At 39.3% G+C, this 13043-nt stretch overlaps 1 protein-coding gene and 1 pseudogene across 4 annotated transcripts in view; both read left to right on the top strand.

The window, feature by feature from the left end:
- The window catches only part of CHN1 (chimerin 1), a 211286-nt gene that overhangs the window by 163681 nt on the left and 34562 nt on the right, over positions 1 to 13043 (top strand). The gene's annotated exons all lie outside the window — the stretch shown is intronic.
- On the top strand, positions 5929 to 9491 carry LOC125095760 (40S ribosomal protein S6-like; annotated as a pseudogene).

Genomic DNA, 13043 nt, shown 5'->3' with positions numbered 1-13043 from the left:
CTTGTTATATAACATTGCTCTGTGGCATTGAACAGCTGCCAGATCTCATTTCAGAAGGTAAAGCCAAGAATGCCTTATACCTTTGGTGCAAGTACTCACCAAGCTGAGATCCCCCAAAAAAAAAAAAATCGACCAGGCCTAACTGCAGACAAGTTTTGTTTTTTTTATTTTTTTTAGTAGAAAGAAATGAAAGCAGGAAGGCTTCCCATTTATTGTTATGTAACATGGCCTTTTAAATTTTTTCTAATGTTATTTATAAGAAGTCGATTAAAAAAAATCTATCTCAACAATTGTCTCTCTTAGGGAGATCATCGTTTGAAAAACAAATGTACCACATCCTTTAAAACTGATTATAATTTGTTAACATAACTTAGAGCAAAAATACTTTTAACTCTTTTCTGGATCAACCTCTCATTTAAAAAAAAATTTTTTTTTTTTTAATTTATTTGACAGAAATCACAAGTAGGCAGAGAGTCAGGCAGATAGAGAGGGGGAAGGCAGGCTCCCTGCTGAGCAGAGAGCCTGATGCGGGGCTTGATCCCAGGACCCTGAGATCATGACCCGAGCCGAAAGCAGAGGCTTTAACCCACTGAGCCACCCAGGTGCCTCTCACCCTCTCATTTTAAGAACTGCTCCTGTCCTAACACAACAGAGAGAGAGAGAGAGAGTACAGGGTTAATTTCTTGAGCAAACTTAAAAACTGAACTAAAACACCTCTGACATTAAGACACAGGCATTCCAGCAGCAATGACTATATCCTTATATCCTACATTTGAGGTTCTCTGGATGGAATCATACCTGAGACCCAGCCCTGGCCCTCAGGAGCTTGCTTAGCATTTATATGACCTTGGGCAGATTGCTTGATCTTTAAGCCACTGGTTCTACATCAGAACTGAGCTCCTGGTAGGTATAAGGTACTTGGTAACGGCTATTTTTCCTTATAACAAATTACTCCTAGATGGTTTTTTTCCTGAATCCATGCCAAGGCTATTTTGTGCCCAGGTACAGAGGTCGTGATGCAATTGAGAGCCCAGGCATGATTGTGGGGTGAAAGGAAGCCCTTTCTTCTTTCTTAGCTCCCAGGCAGAGTTAGAGGTTATGCAAGAGCCGTTGCATTTTCATGCACCACAGAGTACAGTAAAATCCTTGCATGTCTCTTACTCCTTCCAGATTTAACTATTTGGTGTTTCATTCAGTATAACTTAGATAGCTCTATAAAATAAAATCAAGATTCCATATAGTGAAAACAACCATAGAAATCTGGCTACTTACACAAATTAAGTCATTTAAAGAAAAGAACATTAAGAATTACAGTGAGAGAATATTTTAAAATCTGTCTTTAGTCTTTTTTTTAAGGCAGTCTTGAAGTGGCCACTGGTTCATGCTCGAGTCTCAGATACTTGCATTCTGCATATAAATGAAAGATGTGACATTATATTAACAGCCTTAATGTTGCCAATATAATATTGCAAGCAGTGAATCCTGAAATGTGAATTGATACTGTAATTAAATAAGACTATAACATGAACCTTGTAATATTTACTAAAATTACTGAGTCGGGATCTACTGGGTTTAAAGTGATAATGGTGGACCTGCCAATCCTGGCAGAGCAGGCGTGCTGCTGACCAGTAAACGGGAGGGTAGAAAGGGCCAGCTCTTCTGTTGAGAGTGGTCTTTCCTTTCTCCTAAAGACACAGACCCAGATCCAACACTTGTGGTCCTTATTTGATTCCCATTTGAGAATAAACACACAATGAACCAGCAAATAAAAACAGAGTTAGGATGAAACATGGAGTTAAACTACATGATCCATAAGTGACTTTACAGCTCTATAATTCTCTCGGGACAGCTGGCTAGCTCAGTTGCTGGAGCGTGCAACTCTTGATTTTCGGGGTTGTGAGTTCGAGCCCTGTAGGGGGTATAGAGACTGCTTAAAAATTAAAGTTCTCTTGAGTATATTGCGAAGCATTAGATTTGTTAAGATAATCATCATTTTCCACTTTTAAAACTTTATTAAGGCCCATATGAGGACGAGATGTTAGTGTTTATTTTTACACTTGATCTTAGCCAAAAGGCTGAGAAGCGATTGTTTATTTAAAAAAAATTAAAATAACCTATATATGAAGGAATACTTTTTATAAAAACTTGTTATATTAACAGTGAACTATCCTGTTCACCAACTGGGGTACCTGTGTACTCTCCCCACCAACCATCACATCACTACCATCCCCCACTTCTTTACTCATCTCCACTCTTCCTTCCCCTGTCCCTATATTTAGTAAAACGCTAATAAATGTTCAAGAAACATCTGCTGAATGACTAAATGAGCATACAATGTGACAGGAGGGAACTTTCTTTGTGGTGGTGGTAGTGATTGTTGTATTTGGAAATCACCTCTCCTGCAGCAGGAAATTTCAACATAAAAATAGGTTCTACCAATGATTTTAAGACACATAATGTTACAATTTTTTTTTTAAGATTTTATTTATTTATTTGACAGAGAGAGATCACAAGTAAACAGAGAGGCAGGCAGAGAGAGAGGGGGAAGCAGACTCCCTGCTGAGCAAAGAGCCCGATGCGGGACTCGATCCCAGGACCCTGAGATCATGACCTGAGCTGAAGGCAGCGGCTTAACCCACTGAGCCACCCAGGCGCCCCTAATGTTACAATTTTTAATTGAATTTACGTGAGTTTTTTAAATGCAGTCAAACAATACCTTCTTATATTTTACTGGAGAATCTGTGTTCATGTTTTACATGCTCAGAAATTTCACTACTGTTTTGAATTAATAACATTATAAAAAGTTAAATGCAATATGACTAATGGAAAAGGCAACCTGGAATGTCTCATTATTAGACACCATTGCTCTTCCTGTGGGTAAGAACATGAAGTGTCTGACAGCTATTTTTTTTTTTAAAGATTTTATTTATTTATTTGACAGAGATCACAAGTAGACGGAGAGGAAGGCAGAGAGAGAGAGAGAGGGAAGCAGGCTTCTTGCTGAGCAGAGAGCCCGATGTGGGACTCGATCCCAGGACCCCGAGATCATGACCTGAGCCGAAGGCAGCAGCTTAACCCACTGAGCCACCCAGGCGCCCCTCTGACAGCTATTTTAAAGGAATAAATGTTTTCCTTCAAATGGAAGATTAAATTATATTTATATATTGTATACGTATTATACATTCTCTATATACCTATATATAGAGAACTATATATATTACATATATATATTTCTAGGTTATACAAATATATTTATATGTGTCTCTGTATATAGACACACAGACAAAATTCCCAATTCTTAATGTGGGTCACTTGCAAGAGAAGATAAAAATAACAAAGCTCAGCACAGATCAGCGGTTTTTCTCTCCTTAGGGCAGTCATGGAGGGAAAGTGGGAGATTGGACAAGATCATCTATAAGATCCCTGTAGGCACTGTTGCTGTTACTGTTCAGTATAGTACTTATCAGATGCTACAGAAGTCAAAAATAATGAACACATGCTACTCTGCTCTTTGTCTCTAATGGTGGTGAGGAGGACCACAAAGACTCACCATGCATTTCCATCCAGGCCTCTGCACTGCCCCTCAGCATCATGACCTTCTCAGCCTCAGCCCTGTCTGTCCTTCTTAGGGTTTGGAGCGTTGGCTGAGGAGCCGGTTATGATACCTCAAGTACAGAGAAGGTTACTGCTTGCCATTCATAATCCAAAAAGAAACACTTCACAAGCTTTGCACATAGTTGCTTTTACTTCTTTATAGCCATTTTATGGGGCTAGAGAATTTTAAATGTTATACTTAACCAAAAGAAACCCATGTTTTATGAATTGGAAGAATAATGCTAAAATGTACATACTACCCAAAATGATCTCCAGAGCCAGTGCAATTCCGGGTGCAATCCCAATGGCATTCTTTACAGAACTAGAAAAAGCAATCCTAAGATTCATGTGGAACCACAAAAGACCAGAAGCAATCTTGAGCAAGAAGAACAAAGCTGGAGGCATCAGTACTTTCTGATTTCAAAACGTATAACAAAGCTACAGTAATCAAAATAGGATAGCACTGGCATAAAAATAGACCTATAGACTAATGAAACAAACAGCCCAGAAATAAATCCATGTGTCAGCTGATCTTCAACAAGACACCAAGTACACTAAATAAGGACAGGCTGGTTTCTTCATTAAATGTTGCTGGGAAAACTGGCTATATGCAAGAAAAAGAAGAAGAAATTAATCCCGTATTTCACATCATATACAACAATCAACTCAAAATGGGTTAAAGACTTAAATGTAAGACTTGAGACTATAAAAGTACTAGTAGAAAACAAAAGGGAAAAACATTAGTGTGGGCAGTGATTTTTCAGATAGCACCCTAAAAACACAGGCATCCAAACCAAAAATAGACAAGTGGAATTGCATCAAAGTAAAAGCTTCTGCACAGCAAAGAAAATAATTGATGGAATGAAAATGCAACCTATGGAATGGAAGAAAATATTTAAAAACCATATATCTGATAAAGCGTTAGTATCCCAAAATGTGTAAGAACTCTTAACAGCCCAATAGCAGAAGCAGCCTGATTTAAAAACAGGCACAAGACCTGAGAACAGTCATTTCTCAAAAGATCAACAAACAGCCAATAGGTCTGTGGAAAGACGCTCAACATCACGAATCAGCAGGGAAATGGAAATCAAAGCCACAGTGAGGTATTACCTCATACCTGTTCGAATGGCTGTTACAAACAAGACAAAAGATGGCCAGTGTTGGTGATAATGTGGAGAAAGAGGAACCCCTATGTTGTTGCTATGAATGTAAGTTGATGTAGCCATTATGAAAAACAGTATGGAAGTTCCTCAAAAATTTTTTTAAAAACTGCCTTATGATCCAGTGGTAGGTTACCTTTCCACTCTGCTGATTGTTTCCTTTGCTATGCAAAAGATTTATCATTAAATGTAGTCCCAATTGTCTATTTTTGCTTATGCTGTTTTAAAATTTAGAGGGATTCAGAAGTTTGTCTTTCTCACTAGGAGACTATCAACAGAACTTATTAAGCGTACTATTTGTTTTATTTAATTAAAAAGCAAATAAAGAGAACATCAGCCCAGCCTTGAAATTAAAATACATGGTTGTCACTTTTTTTTTTTAAGAGAGAGAAACATCTAGAATGCACATGAGTGGGGGGAGGGGCAAAGGGGGAGAAAGAAAGAGAATTTCAAGCAGGCTCTGCTGTCAGCACGGAGCCCCAACATGGGGCTCTTTCCCTCTCATGAGCCTGAAATCATGACCTGAGCTGAAATCAAGAGTCAGACACCCAGCTGACTGAGCCCCCCAGGCGCCCCTAGGGTTGTCACTTTTAAACATCTGGGCTCTCTTACCAGAACCAATTCTGATTCTTAATCCCAACCAATATCTTAATGTGAGACCCTCTGACAAACAACTACATCTAACACTGTATTGATTATTTCTAGCATTTATAACCATTCTGCTGATATGTTTTAGAAAATTTGGTATCACCTCACACCTGTCAGAATGGCTAGAATCAATAAGACAAAAAAACAAGAATTGGGAAGGACATGGAGAAAAAGGAACCCCCACGCACTATTGGTGGGAATGTAAATTGGTGCAACTACTTTGGAAAACACTATGGAGTTTTCTCAAAAGATTAACAACGAAACCACCATGCAATACAAATATTTCCACTTCTAGGTACTTATCCAAAGAAAATGAAAACACTAATTCAAAAAGACCTATTCACCCTATGTTCTTGCAGCATTATTTATCATAGTGAAGATATTGGAAGCTACCTAAATATCTATCAAAAGATAAATGGCTAAAGAAGGTGTGGGGTAGAATATGTGTGTGTGTAAAATAGAATATTAGCATAAAAATGAAATCTTGCCATTGGCAACATGGGTGTTATGTTAAGTCAGACAGAGAAACACATACTATAGGATTTCATTATATGTGGAATAAAATCAAAACTGCTCTTTTCCCTGGCACCTCAGAGGCAGCAGGCTGCTTTAGGATGAAGCTGAACATTTCTTTCCCAGTTACTGGCTGCCAGAAATTCATCGAAGTGGATGATGAACACAAACTCCGTACCTTTTATGAGAAGCATACAGCCACAGAAATTGCCGCGGGCGCCCTGGGTGAACAGTAGAAGGGTCTCACCATCCTAATCAGATGTGGCGATGACAAACAAGACTTCCCCATGAAGCAGGGTATCTTGATCCATGGCCATGCCCACCTGCTGCTGAAGAAGGGCCATTCCTGCTACAAACCGAGGAGGACTGAAGAAAGGGCTAATCTGTTCGCCATTGCATTATGAATGCCAATCTCAGTGTTCTCAATTCAGTCATTGTTTTTATTTTTTTTTTACTTTAAGTCTGGGAATGTCTACCTATTTTTTTTATTTTATTAATTTTATTTTTTATAAACATATATTTTTATCCCCAGGGGTACAGGTCTGTGAATCACCAGGTTTACACACTTCACAGCACTCACCATAGCACATACCCTCCCCAGTGTCCATAATCCCACCCCCCTCCCAACCCCCCTCCCCCCATCAACCCTCAGTTTGTTTTGTGAGATTAAGAGTCACTTATGGTTTGTCTCCCTCCCAATTCCATCTTGTTTCATTTACTCTTCCCTACCCCCTTAACCCCCCCATGTTGCATCTCCTATCCCTCATATCAGGGAGATCATATGATAGTTGCCTTTCTCCGATTGACTTATTTTGCTAAGCATGATACCCTCTAGTTCCATCCACGTCGTCGCAAATGGCAAGATTTCATTTCTTTTGATGGCTGCATAGTATTCCATTGTGTATATATACCACATCTTCTTTATCCATTCGTCTGTTGATGGACATCTAGGTTCTTTCCATAGTTTGGCTATTGTAGACATTGCTGCTATAAACATTCGGGTGCACGTGCCCCTTCGGATCACTACGTTTGTATCTTTAGGGTAAATACCCAGCAGTGCAATTGCTGGGTCATAGGGTAGTTCTATTTTCAACATTTAATGCAATTCCTATCAAAGTACCATCCATTTTTTTCAAAGAAATGGAACAAATAATCCTAAAATTTATATGGAACCAGAAAAGACCTCGAATAGCCAAAGGAATATTGAAAAAGAAAGCCAAAGTTGGTGGCATCACAATTCCGGACTTCAAGCTCTATTACAAAGCTGTCATCATCAAGACAGCATGGTACTGGCACAAAAACAGACACATAGATCAATGGAACAGAATAGAGAGCCCAGAAATGGACCCTCAACTCTATGGTCAACTCATCTTCGACAAAGCAGGAAAGAATGTCCAATGGAACAAAGACAGCCTCTTCAATAAATGGTGTTGGGAAAATTGGACAGCCACATGCAGAAAAATGAAATTGGATCATTTCCTTACACCACACACGAAAATAGACTCAAAATGGATGAAGGATCTCAATATGAGAAAGGAATCCATCAAAATCCTTGAGGAGAACACAGGCAGCAACCTCTTCGACCTCAGCCACAGCAACATCTTCCTAGGAACATCGCCAAAAGCAAGGGAAGCAAGGGCAAAAATGAACTATTGGGATTTTATCAAGATCAACAGCTTTCAAACAGGAAAGGAAACAGTGAACAAAACCAAAAGACAACTGACAGAATGGGAGAAGATATTTGCAAATGACATATCAGATAAAGGGCTAGTGTCCAAAATCTATAAAGAACTTAGCAAACTCAACACCCAAAGAACAAATAATCCAATCAAGAAATGGGCAGAGGACATGAACAGACATTTCTGCAAAGAAGACATCCAGATGGCCAACAGACACATGAAAAAGTGCTCCACATCACTCGGCATCAGGGAAATACAAATCAAAACCACAATGAGATATCACCTCACACCAGTCAGAATGGCTAAAATTAACAAGTCAGGAAATGACAGATGCTGGCGAGGATGCAGAGAAAGGGGAACCCTCCTACACTGTTGGTGGGAATGCAAGCTGGTGCAACCACTCTGGAAAACAGCATGGAGGTTCCTCAAAATGTTGAAAACAGTCATTGTTTTAAAAAAAAAAAAAAATGGAGAAGGCTATTCCCGAACTCACTGATTCTACTGTGCCGTGTCGCCTGAGGTGCGAAGAGCCAGCCGAATCCACTTTTCCAGTCTCTCTAAAGAAGGTGATGCCCGCCAGTATGTTGTGAGAAAGCCCATAAACAAAGAAGCTAAGAAACCTAGAGCCAGAGCACCCACAATCCCATGTCTTGTTACTCCATGTGTTCTGCCACATAAACGTTGGCATATTGCTCCGAGGAAACAGCGTACTAAGAAAGATAAGGAAGAGGCTGCAGAACATTCTCAGCTTTTGGCCAAGAGAATGAAGGAGGCCAAAGAAAAACTCCCAAGAACAGATTGCTAAGAGACAGAGGCTGTCCTGTCTGGGGCAGAAACCTCTAGGTCTGAGGCCAGTCAACAATGAGATCTTCTAGAATTAACAAATAAGACCAGACATCAAAAAGTAAATAAAAATCATGTTAAAACAAATGAACAAATGGAACTGAAACAAATGCACAGATACAGAGAACGAGCTGACAATTGCTGTAGGGCAGAGCAGTGGCAGGGATGAACAAAATAAGCAAAGGCGTTAAGAGGTACAGTCTTCCAGTTGTAAATACAGAAGACGTGGGGATGAACTGTGCCACACAGGAAATCTCGCCAGTCGTCTTGCCACAGTAGTGTATGGGGGCAGATGGCAACTAGACCATGTGGTGACCCTGCCGTAATATACACAAATAGCGAATCACTGTGTTTTTACCTCAAACTAATACAACACTGCATGTCGGTTACTCTTCAATTTAAAAATAATTGGCATCTCCAGAATTTATCTCAAAGGAGAGAAGCAGCCTGGCATGTGACTCTCATTGTAATAACAAGATAAGGATCTAAACCCATAGGAAGAACACACAATAAGAAGTCCCCTGTACCACAGTTCTTTTCTCTTAATATTCTGTGTGTCCACATAATCATCTACCCTTCAAGGATGAGTTTTTTGCACTTTTGGGACACAGTGGTATGTTAAAGGCAAGTTTTTGTAGTCCCTTGTATCATCTCTCCCTTCTCACCTTCCAGATTTAACTAAGGATTGAGTCTTAATTGTATTCTGCTTATTTTGTAATCTAATAGGATACCTATGTCATAATTTAGATTTCTAATTTTTAAACATTGTTTAATTCACAAATTATACTGTCCTACTTCATCTTCTTTGTGACCTACTGTGTCAACATTCCTCAGAGGAAAGTCTTCCTTAGGAGGGAAGTTTACCATGGCTTTAATAAGGTAGTGAAAGCATATGACTGAAGAATATGTACATGTCATGACACCTTACCCGGTTACTGGTCTATGCTGCCAAGTTCCCTATATCGCCGTATACTTACTGTCATCATTAGGCAGCTTTCGTTATTCTTATATAATAATACATAACACAAAAATATAATTGTCTTCATCAAAAGAGCCCAAGGGACAGAGAGAAGCAATACATGCATAAGTGGAATATAGGTCTAGGAAAGATTTTTTTAAGTGAAGAGAAAACACAAAAAAATTGATTTTTCTTTCTTAAATATTTTATCAAGTACTGCTGGTATCTGAGAAACCGCTACAAATTATTTTTCTAATAAACACCATACCAATAGTGTTTTTGTCTTTTCAGGTTTCTTAACCCCTCTTCTTAAATTATCTTAACATTCTTCTGGTTACAAAATCGGAAAGCTAGAAAGGAAAGGGGAAATAGCCCAGTGATGTTACATTTCTAAGGAACATCATCAACTGCTCGTTTAAAAAATATTTGTATATTCTTTGGGGAACAAAAATAGACCTGGGTGCATTTTTTAAGTATTATGTAAACATAAAAATTTAAAATATATTCATTTGTAGGCCATGGACATCTGAGGATGCTTGTCATATTAGGGGATACCCTTCAGTTTGTTGTGTTAGAAATGACAATGTTTTGGCTAGTTATGTGAGTGGATTTGCTCAAATCAGGCCTAAAATGTTATGTTCACTCTTTTTTCTAAAACTCCCTTTGTTTGGAGCTCTAGCCTTATATGTGCCACAGCCAGCTCACTGCTCCTGGCTCTGCTTGGTGAGCGTGCACAGTGCACTTGTTCATAATGAGAAGGGCCGTCTCTAGGAAGCAGGCTGTTCTGTTTTGACCGTTGCTAGTATAGTGCATTACTGCACAGTTGAATGACATTGCTTCAGTGTCTTTTTAAAAAACTATTTGGAACCCATGATTGATACCATTTGATGGAACAGTTGAAGACTTTCCATTGCAAGTGTTAGAAAGCCCAACTCTTGCTTGCTAAGGCAAAAAGGGAGCTTACGGGCTCACATAGGAAAAGTCTGCTGGTGGTTGGTATCCTTTGCCTAAGGGGCTTAAAATGGCACCAGAACCCTGTCTTCTAGCTCTTTCTTCATTTGTAGCCTTACTCTGTTGACAAGATGGCCTGCAGAGGCTCTAGCTCTAAATCTTCTCTGATACTAGTCAACTCAAAATGAGACTAAACAAAAAAGTTTGGACCTGTCAGGCATTTGCCCAATTATCTTATGTGCCCATCTCTGAACCAGTAACTCAGCCCCTAGGCAAGAGAATGGAATGTACTGATTGGCTTGGATCAAGGTCATATACTCTCGGAGCTGGGGATGGGGTCAGTTCCATACAATTCATATGGATTGAGAACTGGTGCCCAAAGAGAAGACATTTATTCTGTGTAGCTAAAAAAATAAATGCCCACAATATTAAATGACAAGATGATGTCACTAAATCTAAGATCCTAGTATACAACGTACTGAACACAACAGTGTCAATGTGACACTTTGCTGGGAGAGACATGTTCATAGAGCGTGATGATATAAGAATCCTGAAGAAGCTGAGCCTCTAGAAGGGACACTGAGAATCACCGATGAAGTTAATTTTGTACGTGTAGAAACTGAAGCCCAGAAATCCCAGGTACAAGCTCACATGAAAGATCAGTTTAGAAATAAGAATATAATCTGAACTTCTACTTCCAGCCATGGGGGAACAACTAGATTTACCTTCCCATCTTAAAACAACCAACAGACCAGGAAAAAACATATAAAACCACACTCAGATACTGAACAGGTAGTATAGTACTATGATACCTGAAAAAAGGAACGCAATAAGAGGAGTCTTCAGATTGTTTTCATTTACTGCTTAGGGGCAGTTTCGTGGCCACAACACATGGAGGGAGAATCTAAAGAGAATCCAGTGGTCTAGGTGAGTTAAAGATACAGAGATATACAGAGATTGGAGTTTGAGAAGGCAAAGCAGCTAAAGTTTGTAGAGCAGCGTCCCCAGTGTCCCGGTGTTGGGGTGGGGGGTAGAGATCTGTGAATCTGCATCGGGGTCTTCTTGACTCTTAGAGCAAGTACCTATCTACATATGCACGAAAGGGGCCTCTTAAAACACACATACACACACCACCACCACCCCCGCCCTGGAAAGCATTAGGCTGAAAAATTACTGCAATTCACTCAGGGTTGAGAATAGTTTTGCCCTCCAGTAGATGTAGAAAAATGTGATAATATATGAGGCATTGTTTAAAAGTCCTCACAGGGGATTATCTCAGTAACATGACTAAATTAGCAATAGGCTGAAGGTTGCAGTAAGGAGAAAATTGAAGCCATCTGAAAGAATCCAAGTTGAGGGCACTCAGTGGGTTAAGCCTCTGCCTTGGGCTCAGGTCATGGTCTCAGGGTCCTGGGATAGAGCCCCAAATCGGGCTCTCTGCTCAGCTGGGAGCCTGCTTCCCCTTCTCTCTCTGCCTGCTGCTCTGCCTACTTGTGATCTTTCTCTCTCTCTGTCAAATAAATAAATAAAATCTTAAAAAAAAATCCAAGTCGAATCTCTAGAGATTGAAAATCTATCTGAAATGGGGGCACCTGTCTGGCTCAGTCAGTGGAGCATGCGACTCTTGATCTCAGGGTTGTGAGCCCCATGGTGGGTGTAGAGATTAAAAATAAAATCTTTAAAATCTTAAAAAGTAATGAAAAGTACATTGGATAATATTAATGGCATATTAGGCATCAAAGAGGAAAAGAACCAGAAGACACAACTATAGAAAACATCTGAAATGAAGGACAGAAAGATTAAAAAAAATAAGTAAAAGTTAACATAGCATCAGTGACCAATGGGGGACAGTATCAAGCAATCTAATTTAAAAGTGTAATTGGAGTCAGAAGGAGCAATGGTGAGGGACCAGGGAACAGTACAATTATTTGAAGATCTAATGATCAAAAAATTTTTAATTTTGATGAAAACCCATAGATCTAAGAAGTACAGTGAACTACAAATAGGGGGGAAGATATGAAGAAAACAACACCTTGGTATATCATAATCAAATTGGTAAAAACCAGTACTGAAGAGAAAAATCGTAAGAGCAGCCAGAGAGGAGAAAACCAGGTTATGGGAAAGAAAAATTATATTCCTTAAGTGGCACTTTATCTCAGCCTGGAAGGAAGTTGTCCCTCTCCCTTGTGACATCAGAATGTGTAGAGGACATATTTAAGATCTAGAAATTAAACATGCATTCAGCTTCTCTGCAATTTTATTTTCATATTCCAGCTTCAGAAAGTGTTTATAATTTTATGACTTTATAGGATCTTCAGTGTGCACACTCATAGTCATAAATTACAAAGTACATTTTTAAAAAGAGAATTGATTTTTACACTACTGTTTTCTTCATTAATATCTATAAAGTTTCAGGGCACCTGGGTGGCTCAGTCAGTCAAAATTGCTGCCTTCGGCTCCGGTCATGATCCCAAGGTCCTGGGATGGAGCCCTGCATCATCAGGCTCTTTGCTCAGCGGGGAGACTGCTTCTCCCACTCCCTCTGCCTGCAGCTCCCCCTGCTTGTGCACACACACTCTGTCAAATAAATAAATAAAATCTTTTTTAAAAACTCTATAAAGCTTATTCCAGTGTTAGGAAAATATGTCAAAGGAAGAAACAAATTGTTTTTCTTTGTCACTGATACACTTACATATT

This window comes from Lutra lutra, chromosome 3 (assembly GCF_902655055.1).
Source record: "Lutra lutra chromosome 3, mLutLut1.2, whole genome shotgun sequence".
In the NCBI taxonomy this organism is placed as follows: domain Eukaryota; kingdom Metazoa; phylum Chordata; class Mammalia; order Carnivora; family Mustelidae; genus Lutra; species Lutra lutra.
This window is presented reverse-complemented; position numbering and strand designations above follow the sequence as displayed.